This window comes from Prosopis cineraria, unplaced genomic scaffold (genome assembly GCF_029017545.1).
Source record: "Prosopis cineraria cultivar Desert tree isolate PC_DT_omini unplaced genomic scaffold, ASM2901754v1 PC108, whole genome shotgun sequence".
Taxonomy (NCBI): domain Eukaryota; kingdom Viridiplantae; phylum Streptophyta; class Magnoliopsida; order Fabales; family Fabaceae; genus Prosopis; species Prosopis cineraria.
This window is the reverse complement of record NW_026555435.1, coordinates 50,294-74,658: the sequence shown is the minus strand read 5'-3', so window position 1 is coordinate 74,658 and position 24,365 is coordinate 50,294. Positions and strand designations below refer to the sequence as shown.

At 34.1% G+C, this 24,365-nt stretch overlaps 1 pseudogene; it reads left to right on the top strand.

Annotated features, from left to right (window-relative positions):
- The first annotated feature begins 374 nt into the window (after positions 1-374).
- LOC129295412 (phospholipase D delta-like) lies at positions 375-15,479 on the top strand (annotated as a pseudogene).
- The last annotated feature ends 8,886 nt before the right edge of the window (positions 15,480-24,365 follow it).

Sequence of the window (24,365 nt, the reverse complement as noted above, 5' to 3'; positions counted from 1 at the left end):
CTTTTGGGGGTTTTTAAATTTATTTTCCCCCAAATGATTCGCCATGAGTAATTAGAATCATGTTGAATGTCAATGAAAAAGTTGATTAGTATGTAAAATTATTTTGTCTAATTTCCCATATCATTTGCTTTTGAATTGACGGGTGAGAATTAAAAAGAATTGAGGCATACTCTTCTGAGTCACGTTTAATTTCAATGTAATGCGTGAAAATGGAGACTACAACGTTGCTCTTATCTCATTTTCCATCACTCCATTTTCTAATTCACCTAGCACACCGTTGATCTTTTCAGAATCCATGCACTTATTTTAATGCTGAATGAGCAATCTATGTATCGTCATTTGTCAGTTATTTGGTTCAAAATGGTGTTTGGCAGATGTACATCTTCGACAACATTCTTCTACACTCTCCATCTTTTAAATGGCTCTTCTCGAAATTTCAACATGGACATGACTGTATGTTAGTAACATTATAACAATATCATGGAATGTGTATATTAGCTACGTGCAGTTTGTATATCATTATATGAAATGCTAGTTGCGATTTGGTTTCCATTTGTTCTCTAATAGTCCTCTAAGCCAAAAAGTATCAATTAACGAGCCTTCAGTTACATGTCTATAGTTCAGGCCTTAATTCCATCAAGAGTAAATATATATTTCCCCCCGGTATATCTGACCAGGTTTCAGTGGCAGATGTCAAATTGTATCGGTTTAGGGAGATCGGGGATGAGAAACAACTAAAAAGAAATCTGGGACTTCGTGAAGATGATATGAGCAAGGAAATGGATTTTAAGAGGTTCATGATTGAGGCACAATTGAATTTGGTGTTTGGTACCAGAGAGGAAATATATAATGTTGAGAGCGTGCAACTGTCTGAATTTTTCACCAGTTGAAATGGATCGTAAAGTTGATCATCATTCCCAGAAGCCTCCAATCAAGGAATCAAAGGCATAGAAGAATCAGTTTTCTTGCATGGGGAATTGGATCTACACATAATTGAAGCAAAAAATCTTCCAAATATGGATTTTCATACTGAAACCGTGAGAAAATGTTTCACTGCAGGAAACAATTGTGCACCTCCCTTTGTAAAAGGACTCAAGACACACTCTGGAAAACATAAAATGATCACTAGCGATCCTTATGTCTCTGTCTCTCTAGCAGGGGCTACTGTAGTTCAAACTAGAGTCATATCTAATTGTGAGAACCCTGTGTGGGATGAACGCTTTATTGTGCCAGTTGCTCACCCTGTTCAAAAAGTGTGTTTCTCGTGAAGACGATGACGTTTTCGGAGCTGAACTGATTGGAGTCGTGGAGATATCTGCCCAGAAGATTTTGTTGGGAAATACTGTTAATGATTGGTTTCCCATCATCGGCAATGGAAACTGCTTAAAACCTTATCCTGAGTTGCATATTTCTTTGAAGTTTGTGGCCGTGGGAGACAACGATCGGACAAGTTATTTTGGTGTCCCTAAACATATTTCCCTCTCCGGAAAGGTGGGAGTGTGACTCTTTATCAAGATGCTCATGTACCAAATGGTATGCTACCTGAAATTCTACTTGAGGGTGGAAAAGTCTTAACCAGGGTAGATGCTGGGAGGATATATGCCATGCCATTTTGGAAGCTCACCATTTAATATATGTTATAGGATGGTCTATTTACCACCCTATAAAGCTTGTCAGAGAACCAACAAAACCTATACCTACTGGAGGAGAGCTTTCACTTGGAGAATTGTTGAAATACAAATCACAAGAAGGAGTCCGCGTGGTTATCTTGATTTGGGATGACAGAACATCGCATGACACCTTTTTTTTGAAACGGTAATTTTAAGACATTTTTTATGGGTGAATTATAATGAACTATCTTCTGGAGTTTTACAGTAATCCTCGGTCATGGTATGATTAACTTTTAAGGTTCCTGAAATCTAATTTTAATATTGAACATAAACGGAAGTGCTTAACATTGTTGTATTGTGAACACCACCGGTTAGATCTAAACCCGGTGTGCTTTATGATAACTGATTTGTGTGATTGCAGGAAGGTGTCATGCAGACACATGATGAAGCAACAAAAAATTCTTTAAACACTCACTGTCCATTGCGTGCTATCTCCACGTTATCCAAGCAATAAACTCAGTATCTTCAAGCAACATGTATGTAATTCCCGCTTCCTAATTTAAATTATGTAGGACGAGAGCACTTGGCTTACTGCTGAATAACACCAATATCTTCTGATTTGCTGGAAGACTTCACGTTAGTTAATCCTCCTAAATGATAGATGTCATAGTGTTCCTTTTATTGTTTGTTCAACTAGCATACATATTTAAGCTACCTCAGGCTAGGTAAGGTGGTTAGGGTGAGGTGGCATGTAAGTAAAGATCTAGAGTTCTGACCCTCCTAATATACTAAAGAAGGAGTACATATTTAATTGGATTGTTTGTTGCAGGTTGTGGGAACACTTTTTTCACATCATCAGAAGTGCGTTCTTGTTGACACTCAAGCTTCTGGGAATAATAGGAAAATAACTGCTTTTATTGGTGGCCTGGATCTATGCGATGGCAGATATGATACCCCTGAGCATCGGCTCTTCACTGATCTTGATACTGTTTTTAAAGATGATTTCCACAATCCTATACTTCCAGTAAGTGGTATAATGCAATAACGATTCTCTTAATTTGTCAGTGCAAGCAAGGAAAGTCTAAAAACTTGAATCTACTAATGCATTTTTGTCAAGAGAAAAATGTCATGCATTTTTTTTTTGTTTTGGTACAAAAATAATTATGAGAATAACGACTTGACTAGAAAGGTTAGATATATGAAGAATGTTATCCTGATTTAATCTTGGCGTAGTCCCCACTCTATCCCTCCCTAAAAATGGTGAACATGGCAGACGATTCTCTTGCCAAGTAGCAGCTAAAGTAATGCAGGAGTGCAGGAAAATATATGAAGAACTACAATCGGAAGCTTGGTGAAAGTGGGAAAAGGAGTGAACAGATGGATACGAGAAATATAGGATGTCCACAAACTAATTGACCTTTTTGGACTGAAGAATTTTAGAGATTATTATCAAATTTTTCTTTGACCTTCACTCAGCTTAAACTTTTGTCTAGGAAGTGGTCCTTGACATGGTATTAGACCTCTTATTACTAAGTGGTCTAGAGTCTGTGTAGATAACCAGCTTGTCAACCCAAATCTGAGGCTGATGATCTCCGATGGCTACTTCTTCAAATCTCTCAAAAATTTGGTTTCTTGCACATCTTTTCTGGACAGTTCAGATTTTTTTAAATTAAGAAAATCGGGACTGTCCTCATTAGATGCACCCTGTGCATCTCTAAAAATTTGCAAGTCGTATATTGAATCCGTTGGCCAATCACTAATGGCTGGTTCTCTAAAATAGGTTTTTCCAATTTTAGGCCCTGCTGATCTGCATTCTCATTGCTGCTTTTCCTGTCTTTGGGTATTTATACTTCTGTTCATTATTTTATTTTCTATTCGTCTTGGGTCCCTTCCTTCCCTTTTTGGGAGCTTTGGCCTGTGACTTGTTACATGTAGCCTTCCTGTTTATCTGCTTCTGTTTTCTCCAATTCAGAGCTTTTATCAATGAAATACCAGCATTATTCACAGTTTGATACTTGCCTTCTCCTATTTTCTTTATTGAAGTTTGGTTACAGTTCATCACAAGGAATGGTGTGGTCTTTGATTTATCACTTATTCGCTTTTTTTTTTTTTTTTTTGGTATCACTTATTCACTTAATCCACATTTCAAGAGCGAAAATGTATACTGATAAATGGCCATGTTTGTGATGATGAGAAATCAATTTTGGGCTTTCACTCCAGATCATAAACTTTCATGTGATTATTAATAGCAATTTGGATCTGCAAGAACAAGTGGTCTAATCGAGTTCTCTTAAAATTTAATTTCAGTTCAAGGCACGGGAGATATGTGGTTTGTCTTTTCTGTTTGAATTACATGGTTCTTGGCAAAGAAGATACTAGAGAGGAGGATACGGTATACTCCTATAGTGAAAAGACCGAATATTAAGAGATTAGGAGAGAGAATTTAAACTAACACATGCAGCAATGCTTCCTAAATCTTCTGTCAATTCTTGGAGTAGTTATGTTGAAATGAAAAAGTTTACTTTTGTTAGACAAAGAGGGCCAACAAAGGGCAATAGGATTCCAATTAATGTGAATTAAAAAAAAAAAACCAGGAATATAGACTATCGACTTTTGTCTTTGGGCATGTCAATGTGCTGATTTTGTCTCTTGAATTAGAGAATTAGACTACCCTTAGTTTTTGTCTTTAGATTTGAAATCCATTTAGCTGCAAACAATAGTGACTTGACTGGCCAGAGTATCCAAGTAATTTGCAGTTAAGCAACTCTGTATGACTTTGTATTGCTTTATAAGGTGATTTTGTGTATTGATTATTAAAAGAGCTGACATTTTCATCATTGATGACAATGTCAAAGCAAGAATTAGCACCAGGAAAGGAAGGAAAAGATTATTTAAATGGAAATTTGCAAAAAGTGATATTGATTTAGTTTTTGTGTATTATAGTCGAGTTATACTGGTGGACCAAGAGAACCATGGCATGACTTGCATTGCAAAGTTGAGGGGCCAGCTGCATATGATATATTAACTAATTTTGAGCAAAGATGGAGGAAAGCCAAAAAATGGCGTAACATAAGGCTAAACAAGGTTACAAATTGGCGTGATGATGCCTTGCTTAGGCTTGATCGAATATCATGGATTGTCACACCATCTATTCGTGTTGATGATGATACAAATGTTCACGTAACTCAAGAAAACGATCCTGAGACTTGGAATGTGCAGGTGTGCACAAAATATGCTGATAGAAATCAATGAATAACACCATATCATCCTTTATAAAATCCTATAATTACAAGCCAGCATTAATTACAGGTATTTCGGTCCATAGATTCTGGATCTGTCAAAGGTTTTCCAAAGGACGTTATGGAAGCTAAGGCTCAGGTGAGAAGAAGGTTGTTCAAAAACAATTTTGCTTTTTGTTCAAATTATTCTTTTTGTCCTTCGATTTTCGCTCAGTTTTTAATCTGGTCCTATTGTGTATAAATTTCTAATTAAATCCTTATAATTATGCAATATTTTTTTTAAATTCCCTACTGGCCAAAGTTTAATGATAGAAATTAAATTAAAAAAAATTAAAACTCTAAGAATTCGGATATAAGTTTTCAATCTACAAAGACCAAATTAAAGATTGAAGGAGACTACAAGGACTAATGATAATTTAAATGAACCCAATTTTTATTTTCTTTATCTGTTAGTGCCTTCTTGATTTTCTACTTCTAATCTTGACTGTTTTCAGAATCTAATCTGTGGAAAAAATTTGAAAGTTGACAAAAGCGTTCATGCTGCTTATGTATATGCAATAAGATCAGCTCAACGCTTCATATATATAGAGAATCAATATTTTCTTGGATCCTCATTTCATTGGCCTTCCTACAAAACTGCAGGTATATGAAGTGAAACTTTTCAATATTATAGCCTTTATATTAGACATACAATGACTTTAGTGATCTCGTCTTTTTTTACTCGTGATTTTGTTGTTCTGAACGTCCAAGGCATATAAGCTGGAATGGAAAGAAATATAAAAAATGTTAGGATCATGGAATGTTAGCATTTTTATGAATGGAGAATTTAGTATGATTTGAGTTTTTATATGTAACGTGGGGTTATTAGGGTGGGGTTATTAGGGCGTATTTAGTAAATTGGAACTTTTTGGGATAGATCAAGTATTACTATTCAGTTATCACTGAGTTGGATCTGGAATTGAGACTTCTGTTGAATTCTACTCTCTTCTCTTTTTCTAAAATCTCCTCCTCTTTCTTCTTGCCTCAAATCTTTCTTCCATCATTCCTTTTGTTATTTACATTAACATCAGTACCGTATTATGAAGATATGATTGCCCATATCTGAATGTCTGGATGCTTTGTTTTTTTTTTTTTTTGGGGTAAACTTAATGTGTGGGTGCTTTTAATTTGTTTTAAAACATAATTCTATTGCTACCTGTTGCTCTAAATTTGTAGAAAAATGAACACGGTCTAGACTTGGCCAATTCTATTGGTATTTCTTGATCTACATTATGAGATACTCCCACTTCATAAAGAAAACATGGTTTCATGTAACTCACCTTTAACCGGTGTAAAATCTGGCATCGATATCTTTTAGCTTATTGTTTTCAAGTGTACTAGGTAATTTTGAATATAAAAAGGACCGTTGAAGATCTGGTCAATGTTGTAGTTTTCTTCCCCCTGTTTCATCATGATTTTCTTTAGTTACTCAGAGCCTACGCATAAACTTTTCTCGTGCTGGGGTTTAAAGGCACTGCATACTTATGCTTTCCTGTGTTTACTTAATTATTTGATCTTTCCATATACACATTTCTGTGGTTCTTATGAGCATATATTTAGGGGATAACATTTTATGTGTATTACTTCAACAGGTGCAAATAACTTGGTTCCTATGGAGTTGGCTTTGAAAATTGCCAGCAAGATCAGTGCTAAAGAACGTTTTTCTGTGTATATAGTGATCCCCATGTGGCCAGAAGGGGTTCCATCTAGTGCTGCTGTACAAGAAATATTGTTCTGGCAGGTCAGACCAATTTTTAATGTGTTCACTGGCTAAACATTTTTCAGGTCAACAAGTCCAGTTTGCGCCCTATGGTCATGATTGGCTGAGGCTGCGCTTGGTTTTTCCTTGATCTTAGTACTATTAAATGTATGATAGCTCCACATTGAGTAATTAGAAAATTAATCACAACTATATAAATGTGTGGTGAGTTCTTCCAAATTAGATTAAGCTATTTTGGTGTAAGTGACAAGCCTTAATTTGTGACTAATGTAGCAAGCAAAATATTATATGTATGCTTGTCCCACATTGAATGATTAGAAAATTAATCACAACTATATAAATGTGTGGTGAGGGGGTGATGTCAGTAAGTCTTATGTAATTGTGGTGGGAGATGTTGGCAAACAATAATGCAAAGCAGAATGCAATAGCACTTGCGAAGAACGTACGTATAAGTATTTAAGAAAAGACAAGACTAAATTTCCCATTTTGATTTTTGGTGAATGTTTATGAAGACGAACAAATCCATAAGTGATAAAAATCCACATGCAACTTTAGGTGTTTCTTACAACCTTTGTGTATGAAATTTGAATGACTGCAGGGACAGACAATGTCTATGATGTACAGGATTGTTGCTGATGCCCTTAAAAAGGCAGGTCTCGCTGACCGCTGTCACCCACAAGATTATCTCAATTTTTTTTGCCTTGGAAAGCGTGAGCCTCAAATTTCTCCAAGTCCATCACCGGCATTTCATACAGCTGAAAGCCGTGCTTTGGTATGCTACACTCCCCTCATTTATTTTGATCAAACTATTTGAATCATATGCAGTTATGATCACTGAATTTGGCGCCAAGTTCAAGCAGTTAATTCATATCTAAGTTCGCTTCAAAAGTTTGTTGTTTTTGCGTTTATGAATTCACTGATACATTGCAATATTGCATTCTTATCTCTTTGCTCACAAGCAATCTATTCTTTAGAAAGATAGAAGTTGGCATTGTCATTTCGTGCTGGTTTTACTTTGTGTATTGCTGACTACTAAACTTTGGCCACAAAAAGCTGAATCAGTCTTGTAAAATCTGATTTATTTGGGAATTCATAACAGTTCTTCCCCCTTGATTTTTGAGGGAAATCAGTTTTATTTGGGTTTTAATCCTTCATATTTTGGCCCCAAAATGCAAAGATGGTTTTTGGAAATTCTGTATTCAATATTCAGCATACTTAGTCACTTACATATATGACAGAGAAGCTGCAAGATCGTTATTATTTTTGAGGAAAATGAAAAAATCACTTACTATGTGCAAATATATTTGCAGGCTTCTATAGATTTTAACTCTTTACAATATCAACTTTTGTATTTCTACTCCAAAAATTTTGTAATATTCTGTTGAGTCTTTTTTTAACCACTTTCCTTAAGCAGGCTTCGGTGAAAAAATTCAGACGGTTTATGATCTATGTTCATGCCAAAGGAATGATAGTTGATGATGAATACGTACTCATTGGATCTGCAAATATTAACGAGAGATCCTTGGATGGTTCAAGGGACACAGAAATCGCAATGGGTGCTTATCAACCAAAATACACAAAGAAAGCAAAGAAGACTCGTCCGCATGGCCAGGTTAGAATTCTCTGGCTCTCTTTCTTTTATGGGGTGGTTTGTGCCACCGTAGCAATATTGGCAATTGTTCATGGTGACCCTTCTAGTCCTAGATAAAAAATTAGAAGTTTTGCTAACGTTAAACATGTATAAATCTAGATGCTTTCTAGTCACTAATTGATTACATATAATACCTTTAGAGAGATAGAACAGAAGAAATGAATGTCAAGAGTAGAAGTGAGCCTTATTCATCCCTTTACGTCATTATAATTCTGATTCTGAATGCTTGATTACTTGATTGTAAAGGACCTAATTTTTTACTACATCCTATCTTCATGTATTTTTGCCCTTTCTTTTCCTTTTCTTTGTTTTCTTTTTCTTTTTCTTTTTGATGACACAAGTCATATATATTCAGAATCTCAATCTCTCAGATAGGATATGGTCAAGGGAGAATGATATTTGGTCCCTTGTAAGGAAATTATTGATACTTTGTCGTCCCTGTTAAAAAAAAAGTTGTTAGTATATTATATAATTTGGATAAAAGTGCAAGAATACTCACAAAATGATTAACCAGGGACACTCAATATCTTAAAGTGAGAAAAAAGGTAAAGGTACTCATAATGTTACATGAATGGGTGTAAAAGTGATCAAACCGTTAACTTTGAGCGTTAAATGCTGATTGTGCATGCCCCGTGTCTGTAACACTTGCCCCGAGTGTTATCCAAAAATCACACAATTCAAATAAACTAAGTGTGGTTAAGGAGTTAATCCTAAAACCAACTTAGGAAACAAACCATTTAAATCATTAAGCAAATATACGATTGCAAAGTAAACATTTAAAACCTTAAAAAAAATTATAGGTTCTAACTATAGCGCACGGAAGAAAGTTAGATGAAAGAGAAATAAAAAGATACTGTCATGACAGCATTTAAATTGCTGTCATGACAACCCTCCCGAGTCAACTTCTGGGAGGCGTCGTTCCGCCATCTGACATCCGATCAAAGTGATTTTAAAACTCACACGTCACATTCAAAGGGTACTATAAGTATACCAAATTTCAAAAAGATCCAACGGTCGGATTTAAAATTAGACATGTTAAAAATTTGATTATTTTTGCTGTCATGACAGCTAAAAAGCTGTCATGACAGCACTTCCGGACCAACTTCCGGAGTGCACCATTTCATCATCTGACCTCCGATCAGAGTGATTCCAAAGCCCACATGTCAATTTTAAAGAATACTATTAGCATACTAAATTTTAAAAATATCCAACGGACGGATTGAATTTTGTGCAGGTTATAAAATCAATACTGTAGCTGTCATGACAGCAATTTAATGCTGTCATGACAGCACCTCCAGACCAAATTCCGGAGTGCGTCATTTCTCCGTCCGATATCCGATCGACATGATTCCAAAGCCCACACGAAGCTTATAAAAGGTTTTACTTGTGACCCAAATTTTAGAGAAATCCAACGGTCGGATTAAGATTTGGACACCCGGATGTAAAAGTGCAGCTTTTTGGTAAAAACCATTTTCAAAATTGTCCAAATCCCATCCTAATGGTCACAAACCTGTGGAAACACTTTGGACACGTCAAATAAGATTAAAAACACTTGATAGAACATTTAAATGATGGAAAACCCCCATACATCAAAATTTGACCACCCGGGTGCCATTTCCCAAAATGGACCCTAAACCCCCAAAATGCACAAATCATACAAGAGTGGTCACAAATCAATCCAAATACCATGTATTTATATAAATACATATGCTAAACATTTTCACTTGGCTCAGAGCTCCTTGTGGGGCCCACGCACCCACTCTCTCTATCCAAGCTGTATGTTTTCCCATAGCACACCATTTGCAATGCAACCACTTTGCATTTGCTTATAAAATCACATATATATATATATCAAAATAAAGATATGCTTGTAATAGAAACTTGGTCTACTAAGTAAATCCATCAAAACCACACACCATAACCAAGTTTCCTAGCCACAAGTCTGCAAACAGACAAAAATTCATACACAAGCACACAATCCACACATATTCACACACACACACATAATCATATCCTACTGGCACCCTAATCTTAAATACATTACAATATATTTGCTCAAAAGAAAGGGGTTGTAGTTCTTTACAAATTACAAGCAAACCCCTAGCTTTGCTCCTTTCCCCGTCCACCACTAGATCCTTCGCCTGGACCTAAAATATTGAAAAGAAAGGGGTGAGACAACCATAGTCTCAGTAATAGCGAAATTTATATTGATTATTACAAAGTAAGTCATAATCAAATAAATGAATAATAAATTCAACATAGTATATAATTTAGCCATTTAAAATGCATGAATGCATGACCTAGGCCGGTATGGCCTTTCATGACCAACAGAATGCCCCCTGGTACTCTTTAACTCGCAGGTAAACCTTATACCTACTTGTACCTCTACAGGCACAAAACATAATCTAAGGCATGATCTAATCCACCGAACCGCCTATGCCCCTTCGACGTGAATCCTGAGCAGTCAAAGCTAACTCCCTCCCAGAGCCAGCCCGACTTACTCTCCATGTGAGGGCTACCTTGGCCTAGGCACTCAACCTCATACTTCATATGTCGGATTCCCTCCTCCACTGAGACGTGTCGAACACTCAATACACTAACCACTTTAGTGCACTGAGCCCACAATACGTAAGACAACACTGAGTACTGACAGTGTGCCATAGAATATCAAAAATCCACACCTTCTCATTGGTGAACTCCCACCGAGATCATGTCTTTTACTCTTGTCTACCTTTCCTGAGTATTGACCATTCAACACTCTAAAGTAGTATAATATTTATAAATCTCATTTCCATAAAAACATTGTTATTAAATAATTAGAAAACATATTTGCACTATAATCAAAGTAGTACCCCATAACCCCTTATAAAGCACATTTAATCTTTTAAAACATGTAATGCATGATAACTAGTAATATTTATTCAAAAATAGCTAAAACAAAGTAATAAGAAATATAAATTCCCCTATTACCTCAACCCTTTGGTACTAAAAGGGTTCCCCTTGTACAAAATAGGGCTCGACTTGTTCCTTACTTCTCAATAAGTTCCACCAACAATTTTCTACAACATATAAGTGATTCACATCACTTATCATGACAAATAGCATTAATGAAGACTATAACTTATACCACACAACTAAGGTCAATGAGTCATACTCCACCCTAATGGTCCATATATTAAACCAACCATTCACATAGTATCATTTAACCACCAAAACCATTTATTAGCCATCACTAGGCTAATTTTCAATTTATATAATTTTTTAATCAATTAAAAACCTTTACTTAGTGCCACCAACTTTCACCATTAGCCCTTATAATGAAAACCAAACCTTAATTTAAATCTTATTGGGCTCAAATAGCAAAATTATAACTAAATCAATAGGCTTAAACCATTGAGGAGCAAAAACCCAATTTTTCAAAGTTTATTTTGTGCCCAAAACACCTCTTTTCATCCAATTATTCACTCAAAACATTAGATCACTATATAGAAACTCAAAACATGCTCCCTAGAATCCAAAGAAACAAAAGCTTACAAGAATAAAGCCTTTGGGATCAAAATCCAAAAATTTTCTCTTCCAAAAATTGAAGAAAATCAAGAGAAAGAGAAGAGGATTGAAGTAGGGAGTTTACCAATCGTGTAGCCGAGCTCGCAGCGGTCGCAAAGACTCCTAGATCCAAGCCTAACTCCCTCCCTTTCTCTTCTCTTCTTCCTCTCTCCCTCTCATACGTTTCCTTTCCTTTCCTTTCCAACTCAATTTCTGCGTTTCTGCATCAATTTTGGTCTTTAAATTGCTGGTCAAAAAGTTTGGAGAAAATTACAAGAAAGGGCCCAACATTTTTTATTATTGCACAAAAGCCCGGGTTAACTTTGGTAATTTTTCCTATAGTTAAAAATCAAATAAAACCAAACTTTTTCTTAGTAAAATTCAAACTCTGGGCCTCTATTAAATTATTCTAAATTTTAATTTAATTATAGATATTTTATTTTATTTTTATTTATTTTTTTTAAATAAATTTGAGTCTTAAAATTTTTAGGATGTTACAGTGTCAATCTTTGTTGATGTGGATTAATAAAGGGATAAAAATACCCACAAAATTGTCAGCCAAGAGCAAAAATACACATAATGTTACTAGAGTTGGTGAAAAAATGACCAATCCATCAAATTCCTTTTAATTGACACCTAAACAGAAATTAACTATTTTTTTTGTTGATGTAGACAAAAAATATTCCCAGATGAATTTTTACAGATGTTGATCAATCATTATATGAGTAACCATAATATTACTTTAGTAAGTGTAATAGTGACTAACCTATCAAAATCCATGCTATATGGTTTTTTTTCATCGCCACATATCTTGCTTCCTTCCTTCTTCCCTCTCCACTCATTTTTCTTCTTCCCTACTTGAAGAACATTGTCAAAACCTTAAACAATTATCATGATAAGTTCAAAATTTTCAAATGATTTTCGCCAATACTGCAAAGAAACAAGTGATTTAATTTGATATTCGCTCAAAAAAAAAAACATGTTCTTACATAATATTCATACAATGACCGATTAACCTCTAAAGAATTTTATCTGTGAATATTTTTTATCCACATCAGCAAAAAAATGGTCAACTTCCGCTTAGGTGTCAACTAAATAGTCAACATTTAAGGGATTTGATGGATCAGTCATTTTTGCACTAACTTTGGTAACGTTATGGGTATTTTTGCTCCTGGCTGACAATTTCATGGGTATTTTTGCCCCTTTATTAGTCAACATCAGCAAAGACTAACACGTGGCATGCACAATCAGCATTTAACGGTCAAAGTTAACAGCGTTAGGTTAAAGTTAACGGTTTGATCACTTTTACACCCACTCATGTAACGTTATGGGTATTTTTTTTTCTTTTTTCACTTTAGGACACTGGTGTTCTTGGTTGACCATTTTGTGAGTACTTTTGCCCTTTTACCCTATAATATTTATCAATCTCAGAAGACTCATGTATTTAAGGATCATGGAGTGAATAATTTCCTTACAAGGGACATGAATGTTATTCTTCCTATGATTATTCACATCAACAAAATTGAATGGAACATTGGTTGATGTTTAACGTCTTTTCTAGAAATCAATAAGGATGAAATTATAAATTCTAGAACAATAGAAACAACATTAAATATTAACTACAAAGACCAATGTCCAAATAAGGTATCGCAGATGTATATATGTATCAATACAATCATGCAAAATGGAATTGAATTTCAATTACTGGCAATTGCATACTTCTTTATATAGATCTCTGTTGCTATGCACATAGGTTACTAGTGAGAAGGATTGAATTTAACGAAATAATTGTAAGTAACATTACCACTGATAAAATAAGAACTGGAGTAACAGGGGAGAGAATCCCAGGAAAGAGAACAAATTCAAAGTAGTCAATTACAAAAAACTCTGGATTCTGCGACTTCACTTAATATAGGTATTGAATGCTTGTACCATTTAAACCGTTAAAATTCAGATCAATAGTTATAAATTTGTACTCTACTTGAGATTTATGAATAAGTGGATTTATCTGAACCGTTGATTTAGATTTCAACGGCTTAGATGGTACAGAAACTCAATACATATGCTAAGTACAATCACTGAATCCAGATTCAAGAACTCAAGTGATAATTGTCTTAATCTCTATCATCAATGTACAACGGGATTGAACTACAGTATTGTTATTTTGTTTTCCTTGTATTCATATTTGGGACAATATCGTACATGAACATCTACTAAAAAATTATTTGACGGTCCAAATTGACGGGTAAAAAACTTGACACCACAACTTTACTCAACTAAACAAATAAAATCTTGTGGGACTTAGCCTTTTATTCATATCTGAAGGCTTCATTTGGTTACTTAATGGAAAAAGGATTCTGTTGCATGAAGAATGAGGCATGCAATATCTGTTAATATCCTTATTGTCATTACTTAACAATAACTATAACTTTTTATTCATCTAAAAAGGTTTTTTTTTTGGGGTCCATTCCATTCCATGGAGTACTTTCTTCAGTTACAATTTCAACAAAAATTATAATGATGTAGGTGTATGGTTACCGAATGTCACTATGGGCTGAACATCTGGGCAGTGTTGAAGATACTCTTGATGAACCAGAGAGCTTGCAATGTGTGAGATATGTCAACAACGTTGCCGAACGAAACTGGGCTGCATATGTATCCGAAGATGCAGGGATCATGTGGGGACACTTGATGCAGTATCCAGTTCATATCAGCGCAGATGGGACAGTCAGTGCACTTCCAGGTCATGAGACCTTTCCTGACGTTGGTGGTAAAATTCTTGGATCCCCCAACTCTCTCCCGGATGCACTAACCACATGATCATGAGCACAGATCCCTTTAACATGTGAGGATCTTAAAGTTTTCTAAAGTGAAAAGAGAAATAGAATCATAATAGTGAGTTTCACTGTTATAACTCATTGTCATGTGTCTATCTCTCTCTGAACTTGTGAAATCAATTTAAGGGATCCAATTTAAATAATTGTTAACCAAAACATGTCATGTGGAGACGGGCGGGACTTATAGTTCAGAGAATTAGAGCACATGGCTATGCAGCAAATTACTGGTCCATTGTGGCTCCCGAGAATGACACTCCATAAAATGTTACCAGCAATGAAAGCCTAGTGATTTTAGAAATGTTTTGTTTAGAAATGTATATTGTGTGTAACATTAGGAATGTGCAGTTCTGCTGCTAAATTGTCCCCTTGTTCTGTGAATTGAATATTGATGACTATATAAAGAGAGGGGAGAAGGGGGAAATAATAAAGGGGGAAAAAGTAATTGAAAAAAGAGGGAGATATTGTGAATGAAAAAAGGAATTCTTTTTGTCTTTTTGATATAGTAGAAGAGAAAATATACTCTAATTTCTTGCTTCAAAACATGATGCCAGTATACAAAAACACTATCCTATTTATACTATTCTAAGTCTTAAATGGAACGAAGGAAATAAATGACAAGTTACAATTGCTTTATTATTTGTGTTAATGGTGGTGACCCAATGGACAACAGTTTTTGCTCTTCCACACATTTCTTCCCATTCCTTCATTGCTACTGTTGTTCCATTTCATCCTCCTCAGGTTGAACGAAACTTGCCCTTGAGTCAAATTCAACATCATTGTCAATGTAAGGGGATAGATAAGCAATATTGAAGGTGGCAAACACTCCATAAGAACCAGGCAATTCCACCTTATTAGCATTGTTGTTAATCTTTTGCACAATTTTAAATGGACCATCAACTCTTGGGGACAGCTTGGCATCTTGTTGTTTAGAAAATCATTCCTTTTATAGATGTATCTAAACCAAGTCTCTCACATTAAAAGTTTGTTGTTTTCGATGCTTATCACATTGAGTTTTGTATCTCAAATTCTGCTTTTGAATTCGCTCATGAACTTGCTCGTGCAACTTATTAATTTTCTTAGCCCTTTAGTTAGCATCAGAACTATATTGTTGCTTATCAAGTGAAGGGGTCAAGTCTAACGGACTAAGAGGATGAGTGCCGTAAATAACTTCAAATGGGCACTTCCTAATTGCTTAGTTGACAGAGTTATTGTAGGCAAATTCAACTTGAACAAGAATGAGGTCTTATTGTTTCAAATTCTTCCTTATGAAATTGTAAAGAAAATTATCAAGAATCCTGTTGATAGCTTCTATTTAACTGTTTATCTGGGGATGACTGATGCTGCTAAACTTAAGCTTAATTCCCAACTTCTTCTATAGAGTCCACCAAAAGTGGCTGAGAAACTTCACATCACGGTCAGAAGTGATAGTCTTGGGAATATCATGAAGACTAATAATCTTTTTAAAGTATAAATTTGCTACTTGAACAACATCATTGGTCTTTTGACATGGAATGAAATGGGCTATTTTTGAGATATAATCTGTAACTACCATGATAGAATCTTTTTACCTGAGTCCGTGGTAAATCCAAAATAAAATCCATGGTCATATCTTCCCAAGGTACTTCTGGAATTGGCAAATGCATGTATAACCTATGTATTCTGACCTTTAGATTTGGCCAAGTGGCAAATTCTGCATTTCTATATGTAATGACCTAGAATTTAATTGATATTAAATTTTATGATAAGGTATTTTGAATGTATTTTTATTAATTTTATAACAAATATGATAAGGAAAATGGTGCTAGCTTAGTGGAAAACTTTCTTAGTGGCTACCCTTTGGTTTTGGGTTTGAATTCTCAAGTAAGAGTTGGGTTTTATTTTTATTTAACTTGTGTGAAATTACTAAAATGCCTTTCACTTAACTATCAAATATTTTTTTTCTTCCCTCTTCTTTTCCAATTAGTCTTGCATTTTATCCATGAAAGAGGCAAAGAATATATTTCCAGAAGCTTCAAGTCTTGGTTTACCGTCTTCCTCGATCTGCTATCATCGATATCAATGTGGGTGCACTGGTGGTTTATGTTTGTTCCCTTTGTCCAATGTCAATCCTCATCTTCCCTCTATCCATTACGTCTCCTCCTTTATTGTTCTTCTATTATGATGGTTGCTGTAGGATCTCCTTCGAGCAGCAATTGTGCCTTATTCTTGGGTGGTCCGGTGTCATCACTGTTTTGGTGGCCATGGGGTATGTCACTCTTTCCTCTTCTTCTCCTACTTCACACAATATCTTCTCCTTCCTACTCGCTCTCCGTCTCTATCTTTCTTCCTCAATAGCTACTCTATCTTTAGCATTTGCATTCAAGTTACAAATGGGGTAAGAAACCAAGTTGCTGGAGCCATTAGCAGTGCTATCTTGAGCTTAGCCTAGTTTTGTTGATCCAATTTCTTTTCGTTATTGCGAACTGCGTTCAGTTTTCCCTCTCCCTTGTTCAACCATCTAAATCATCTCTTTCTCGTTGCTCTTTGCCATAGAGATCTAAAGGTGTTTGGAAAATGAGAGTTTGATTGAAGTTGCGAGAGGTGAAATTTGATCTCTTGAGAATTTTAAGTAAGTGGATAGCATCCCAACTGATATTCTAATAAAATTTTCTTTCCTAAAATATTACATTTTTATACAAATCCTTTTTACAACAATAATATGATTATTAGATATTTTGTTGATTAAAATACTTTATTTTGTGAAGTTATCTTTATTAGATTTGATAATTTTAGTTTATCAGTAAATATAAGTTTGGATTCTAATTATAAAATTTCATTCTGGAAATCATTGAATTGCTCCAAAAAATGATTCATGCGAGTTCAACATTGAAAATGAAATTTTTATTCAATAATGATTATTTTCTCGCATGTTTAAAATTGATTTGAAAGGAACTTTATACTGAACACTAGTTGGTAACAGCAGTTCCGTTAGCCCTTGGCGCACCATGATCAATGACTGGGTAGTTTGATTTTCATAAGCTTTATTCTCACATCTGTTATTCATAGGTCTTGTACTCCCATTTGTTTTCATGGCTTCAAGATACGTTTGGTTAGCATTACTCTTGTGGACTGTGTGTCCACGTTTGTTTCATGGCTTTGGCTGTGTTTGGTTAGTATTACCCTCGTAAACTGTGTGTCCACATTTGTTTTTATGGCATAAGCCACGTTTGGTTATTTATCCTTGTGGATTATGTGTCCACACTTGTTAATTGTTTTGATAAGTCTCTATAATTATGAATCTAATCATTTGATGATTTTACATTTCATTGGTTTTTATTTAGTAATTTATTTATAAATATTTATTTCATTTATGTGCTTTCTTGAAATCAAGTGATATTATTATTTGCTATAATAGTTCAATGATTTGAGATTTTATTTAAAATTTTCTACAGCCATTTTACTATGAAGTTTATTAAATTTTGACAAAAATTGTTGTCTATTTAACTTACATAACTATTTCAAATTTTTCATTTTATTTATGTTTTATTGTTTGTTGTTGGGATGTTATTTACTGAAAAATTATTTTTAGTCTTAAATACCTTAGCTAACATTGATCTTCCTGTCGATCCTTGAGTACTTACAGACAGGTGGAGGATTGATTGAAATTTTTCTTTGATGTAATTATTAATGTTTATGTATCTTATTTTTATTTTATTTTTGAAAAGTATGGTTAGATGCTCCACACAAGCTATAACTAGGACTTTTATTTTTATATATATGTTTCTATCAACTAGACTTGATTTATTTGATATTTTGATTGCATCAATGTATTGTAGAAAGTTTGCGAGATTTCATTTACATGAGAGATTCTGTCAAAAATTTTATGAACATGTTGAAACTTTATTATAATTATTAGTGTCAAAAGTGTTATAATTCCAATATAAATCTAATTTCATTTTAGATATAGAATGAATTTACGATTTAAAGCTTACAGGGATGTGTGAAATGGTTCTCATCTTGTGCCGGTCGCTCTCATTTGGGGCGTGACACTGTATATGCTTGTTAACATCTTATTCAAGTCGAGGCCAGTAAAAGTTCTCCTTCACTAGGTCAACTATTTTATCCCGTTCGAAATGTCTAACTAATCTATTGTCATGTGCTTCTTAAATTATGTGGAATATATAGGGCTTTGCCTTGAAATAGAAACACGTCATGTCTATAGAACTAGTGAAAAGGTTGATTTGTAGTTACTTCCCACACTCCTCGAAAATTAAGATCATCCTAATATAACTCTTTGATAAAGTCAAACCTCACAACTTTGGTCTGCATTGTTGTGAGTAGCATATGTCGATGGCTAAGAGTATCAGCTATGGAGTTTAAAGTTTCAGCATTATGCTTAATAAGGAATGGATAAAACTGCAAGATCTAACTCCAATATGTATACTTACAACTGATTTTCTATTGAAAATTTAAATACTTAAGGGCCTCATGATCAGAAAAGAGTATGAACTCTTTGTTCAAGAGATAGTGACTCCAATGTTAGAGATCTCAAACAATGGCACATAATTCGTTGTCATAGGTAGAATACCTAAGCTTAGCATTGTTGAGCTTCTAATTGAAAAAGGCGATAGGGTACCTGGCTTAAGACAGCACCAATGCCGCTGTTAGAAGCATTACAGCTAACTTCAAACACTTGATCAAAATTAGGAAGAACTAGGACTAGAGCTTTAGTCAACTTCTTCTTAAGCTCCTTAAAGCTTTTCTAAGCTTGCTTTGTCTACTAAAATTTTCTCCTTTGGTACAATCTGTAAGTGGTACAATAATAGAGCTAAAATTATGAATGAACCTCCTATAGAAAGAAGTTAATCTGTAGAAGCTTCGAACTTCTTGTATAAATTTTAGAATTGGCCATCTGTCAATGGCTGTAACTTTGCCTAGATCAATGCGAACACTCTTTGCGGTAATGATGTATCCTAAGAACACAACTTTACTAGTGAGGAAGGTGCACTTCTTGAGATTAGCATAAACCTTTTGTTCTCACAAGGCTTGCAAAACTTGTCGTAAGTGATCTAAATGTTCTTCTTGACTCTTGTAAATAAGAATATCATCAAAGTATACAATAACAAATTTGCCAATGAAAGGTCACAGTACCTAATTCATCAGGCGCATAAATGTGCTAGGGGAATTTATTAACCTAAAAAGCATCACATTTCACTCATACAAGCCATCTCTGGTCTTGAAAGTGGTATTCCACTTATCTCCTGGCTGAATTTTAATTTGGTGGAACCCACTATGAAGGTCAATCTTGGATAAGGTAGTGGCATTATGCAACTGGTATAGCAAATCATTGGGCCGAGGTATCAAAAATTGATACTTAGTCGTAATTTTATTGACAGCTCGACAGTCAATGCACATTCTCTAACTCCCATCCTTCTTAGGTACTAGAAGAACAGGCATAGCACAATGGCTGACACTTTCTCAAACCAACACTTTCTTTAACAACTCTTCAACTTGCAGTTAGACTTCGGCTTGTTCCTGGGGATTTATCCTATAAGTAGGCTTATTATGAATGATTGCCCTTGGAATGAAGTCAATGGCACGTTGTATGTCTCGCGTGGAAGGCAACCCTAGTAGTATCTCATTAGATATTACATTTGAAAATTCAAACAGTAACGAAATGACTATTGGTGGATTGGTAGACTCATCATTCACCTTAAGCACCAAAATAAAGCTCATCATTTGGGCTTTGAACTTCGACAACTTAAATTCCTCCTTAGTTATCAAAGACACTAATGGCTTATATGCGCTAGATTCCCTCAAAGATTGGCTAATCTCACTGGGCAGTAGAGGCGCTAGTATGAACTTGATACCATCTTTTATAAAAGAATAGGTGTTTACACACCCCGTTGTGCATAGCATGTCGATCATATTACCATCGCCTTCCCAAGAGAATGTGGCATGCATCTATAGGAACAATAACACACAAAGCTTTGTCATAATATAAGTTCCCAATAGAAAAGGTCACAAGGCATTATTTAAAAACTTTTACCCCATTCCTTTTATTGAGCCAGTGAAGCTTGTAAGGTTATGGATGATCATGTGTTCGCAACTATAATTTCTCCATCATATAGTTAGATACTATGTTTTCATAGCTTTCATTGTCAATGATGACATTACAAACTTTTCCTTAGGCCATGCAATGAGTGTGAAAAATGTTGAGTCATAGCCAATGTTCTTCTTTGACTACAGTTATATGCAGACTTTGTCTAAGCACCCAATACTTCTCCCTGATCAGCAGGTATGACCTCCTTGCCATATATAGGATCAGTGCCATAAAACTCAATCTCCTCCTTATCTTCTTCAGGTACTTCATACTCTTGTCTTTCCTTAATGGTGAAAACCCTCCGGGTAAGACAATCCACAACAATATGGCCAAATCTTTGGCATTTAAAGCATTTGATTGCTTTAAAGCCAAATTCCTTAGCAGCATTTGGTGATGATTTGTGCATGGCACTAGATTGTAGTTTTCTTAAGGAGTTGGTTTACTAAAATTCCACCTTACGGACTTCTGGATAACCCCTGAAGGAAGAAATCTGGAAAGAGGATCTCTTGAGCATCTGCTTCTCAACACGCATGGCTAGACGGATTACATCATCTAGCGTCCAATACTGCTGAAATTGGACTGGACGACTGATATATGTGTTTAAGCCTGTAAGATACCGGGCTATTATTTACTCCTCCTTCTCCTGAATGTCACACTTCATCATGAGTTGTTCAAATTCTCTAGTATATTCTTTTACAGATAAAGACCTCTGTCGAAGATTTTACAGCTAGAGAAAGTTATCCTGGTGGTAATGATCTAGTAGAAATTTCCTCGTGAGCTAGTGTCTCATTTTCTCCTAAGTCTCAATCTTACGCTTTCCCTCATGTTCTCGCTTTCGTCTGAGGTTTTTGCACCAAATGGAAGCACATTTTTTGAGTTTGAGGGCGATAATCTTAACTTTCTATGCATTTAGAATCTCCTTATATTTAAATACCCATTCAACAGTTTAAAGCCAGTCTACGAACTCATCTGGCTAGAGTTTTTCCTTGAATTCAAGAATGTACCTTGATATCATTAGAACAGAATTGTTGTTGTTGTGGACGATGGTAGTGACAAACTGCTACTCCCTGAACGCAATTGTCGTGAACCTTATGTTCCACTTTTTTGAACTTCCTAAGCATGATGGTGATATCAGTTTCTAGAAAAAACGCTTGGATTACAAAATGCGAAAACGTCAGAGACTCCTCCTTCGAATCTCTTTCTTCTCCGACGTAATCCCTCAATTGTTCCTTACTCTCGCTCTCTAGACCAGCTTTGATATCAAAATGGTACAAAAACTAAATAGGAGAAAATATACTCCAATTTCTTGCTTCAAAATGTGATGCTAGTACACGAAAACACTGTCCTATTTATACTATTCAAAGTCTTAAGCGGAACAAGGGAAATAAATAGCAAGTTACAATTGTTTTTATTATTTGTGTTAATGGTGATGACCCAACAAACAATAGTTTCTACTCTTCCACACATTTCTTCCTGTTCCTTCATTGTTACTGTTGTTCTGTTTCAGATAATTAGAAAAAAAATAAACATGTAAGCTTTAAACTTATTTTTTATTTAGAGAATGTATCTTTACAAAATTTTAAGTTGATCAGTTTATCATTTGTTATAGATATTATGTTTTGAATTAAAAATTTTAATATTAAATATAAAATATAATCAAATCTCTTCAACTATCATTAAAATCTAATTATCATATCTTTTGGATTTTTTTTTGGAAATTTCAAAATTAAAAAGTGATTTTGAACGATATGCATTATGTCAATTGCAAAAAAGGCAAAAAGAAATGGAAGGCTTATACACTTAATTTGATGCTGGTAAAAAAATGTACTTAATTTTATATACTTAAGTAATATTCTTTTATCTAATTAAATTAAAATAAGTATATTTTGAAATGTTAATAATATTAATACCAAAAGTTTATTATGGTATAAATAATCTCTAAAAAAACCTCATGCTTGAAATTGATTTAAAAGAAATTCTATAAATATATAAAACTAAGTACATAAATTTTTTTTAAATAAAAACTATCAAGAATTTAAATAGATTAAATCATCTCGAAAAAATTTCCATGAAACATAATTATGATAATGCATTTTACTCATTCTTACTTTCGAATATCTTAAGAATTTTAAGTATTTTACTAATGTTTATGTTTGAATATCTTAATAATGATTTTCAGACATGTGAGAATTTCAATTTCTATTGAACAAAACATCAGCCTTGGTCAATTAAATTTAAAAGCTTCTTGGTTCATTAATAATTTTAAGAAGACAAATACTCCCCTTTTATTAATACAAGACAAAGTTAGAGTAATTAATATTTTTTAAAATTTTACTTTTTGTTTATTTATTATTATTTGAATTCTTAAATAAAAATTTATTTTAGTTATTAATTATGAAGGAGGGTATAAAATTGAAAAGTCACATATCTTTTTAACAATTTTAATTATTTCCTTCGAACCACAATATAAGCCATGTTTTAAAAACTTTATTCAAAATATAAGACATTTGATAACTTTTATATTTATTTTTTAACTATATCTTTACTTTATTTATTACTCTTTTAAAAAAAATCATGTATTGAAATTTTAATTACTATTATTAATGCTCTTATATGGGATATTTAATGAGAATATAAATGAAAAGATATAAATATTTTTAAAAATTTAAAGTTTCCACTAATATTATTCATAACTGTGAATTAATTGATTATGGCCAATATTATAATCCGGAGGGAGTGTATACCTACTATTTCTTTATAAATGTGAAGTTGGTTAACTTTGTTTTATATTAAGAACCGGTGAGAATAATTCTTTAATCTTATTTATAAATTATTTTTTACATTTTTCACCAAAACCAAGGAAATGCTTAAATTCATTAAACATGTCTAAAAATTAAATAAGTTTTTAATTTTACCCTATTAAATATGCATAATTTAATAACGTGTTTTTTTTTAACCACCATTTAATAAAATAGAAAGAAAAATTTGTAATAAAAAATTAAATTCATGACTTATAAATAAGACAATTTTTTTTTATAAATAGGACTAAAGAAAGTACAGCACCATTAACATGCAAGTGCACAACATTGCTTTTTATGGTGACGCTGACTCTGCTCAAACAAGTGCATTGTTTAGAAGAGCTTAATCCCCCTGACATAATTCTTGTTCATGGGAATGCTTAAACAGAAGCTCACAACTCAATTTTCTGATTGTATTACTAAAATCCTGACTCGAAAGAACCGTCAGTCTGTTGAGGTGTTTTTCAATTCAAAGAAAATTATAAAAAACAAAAGCTGGATGAGAATACCCCGCAAGCTGGTGAAACTGTAAGTGGTTTGCTTGTAAAGAGAGGCTTTACATATCAGATAATGGCACTTGATCTCCATGATTTCTCAGCTATCAACTGAAAACGTTTCTCAGAGAATTACCATCCATTGTTCAGGTGCCTTTAGTGTTACACAGCATAGGCTGAAACTGATATGCAAGCGTGCAGAGTCTTCAGTAGATAAAGAACTGGAGAAGCATATCCCCCTGCATTAGACATTGGACCTGATTAGTGACATGGTACCAGACTCCGTTTTTGCTCTGATTTTAAAGATCAGCCATGAAAGTCCCCTGCGTAATGGCTGAAGTTGAGGCTG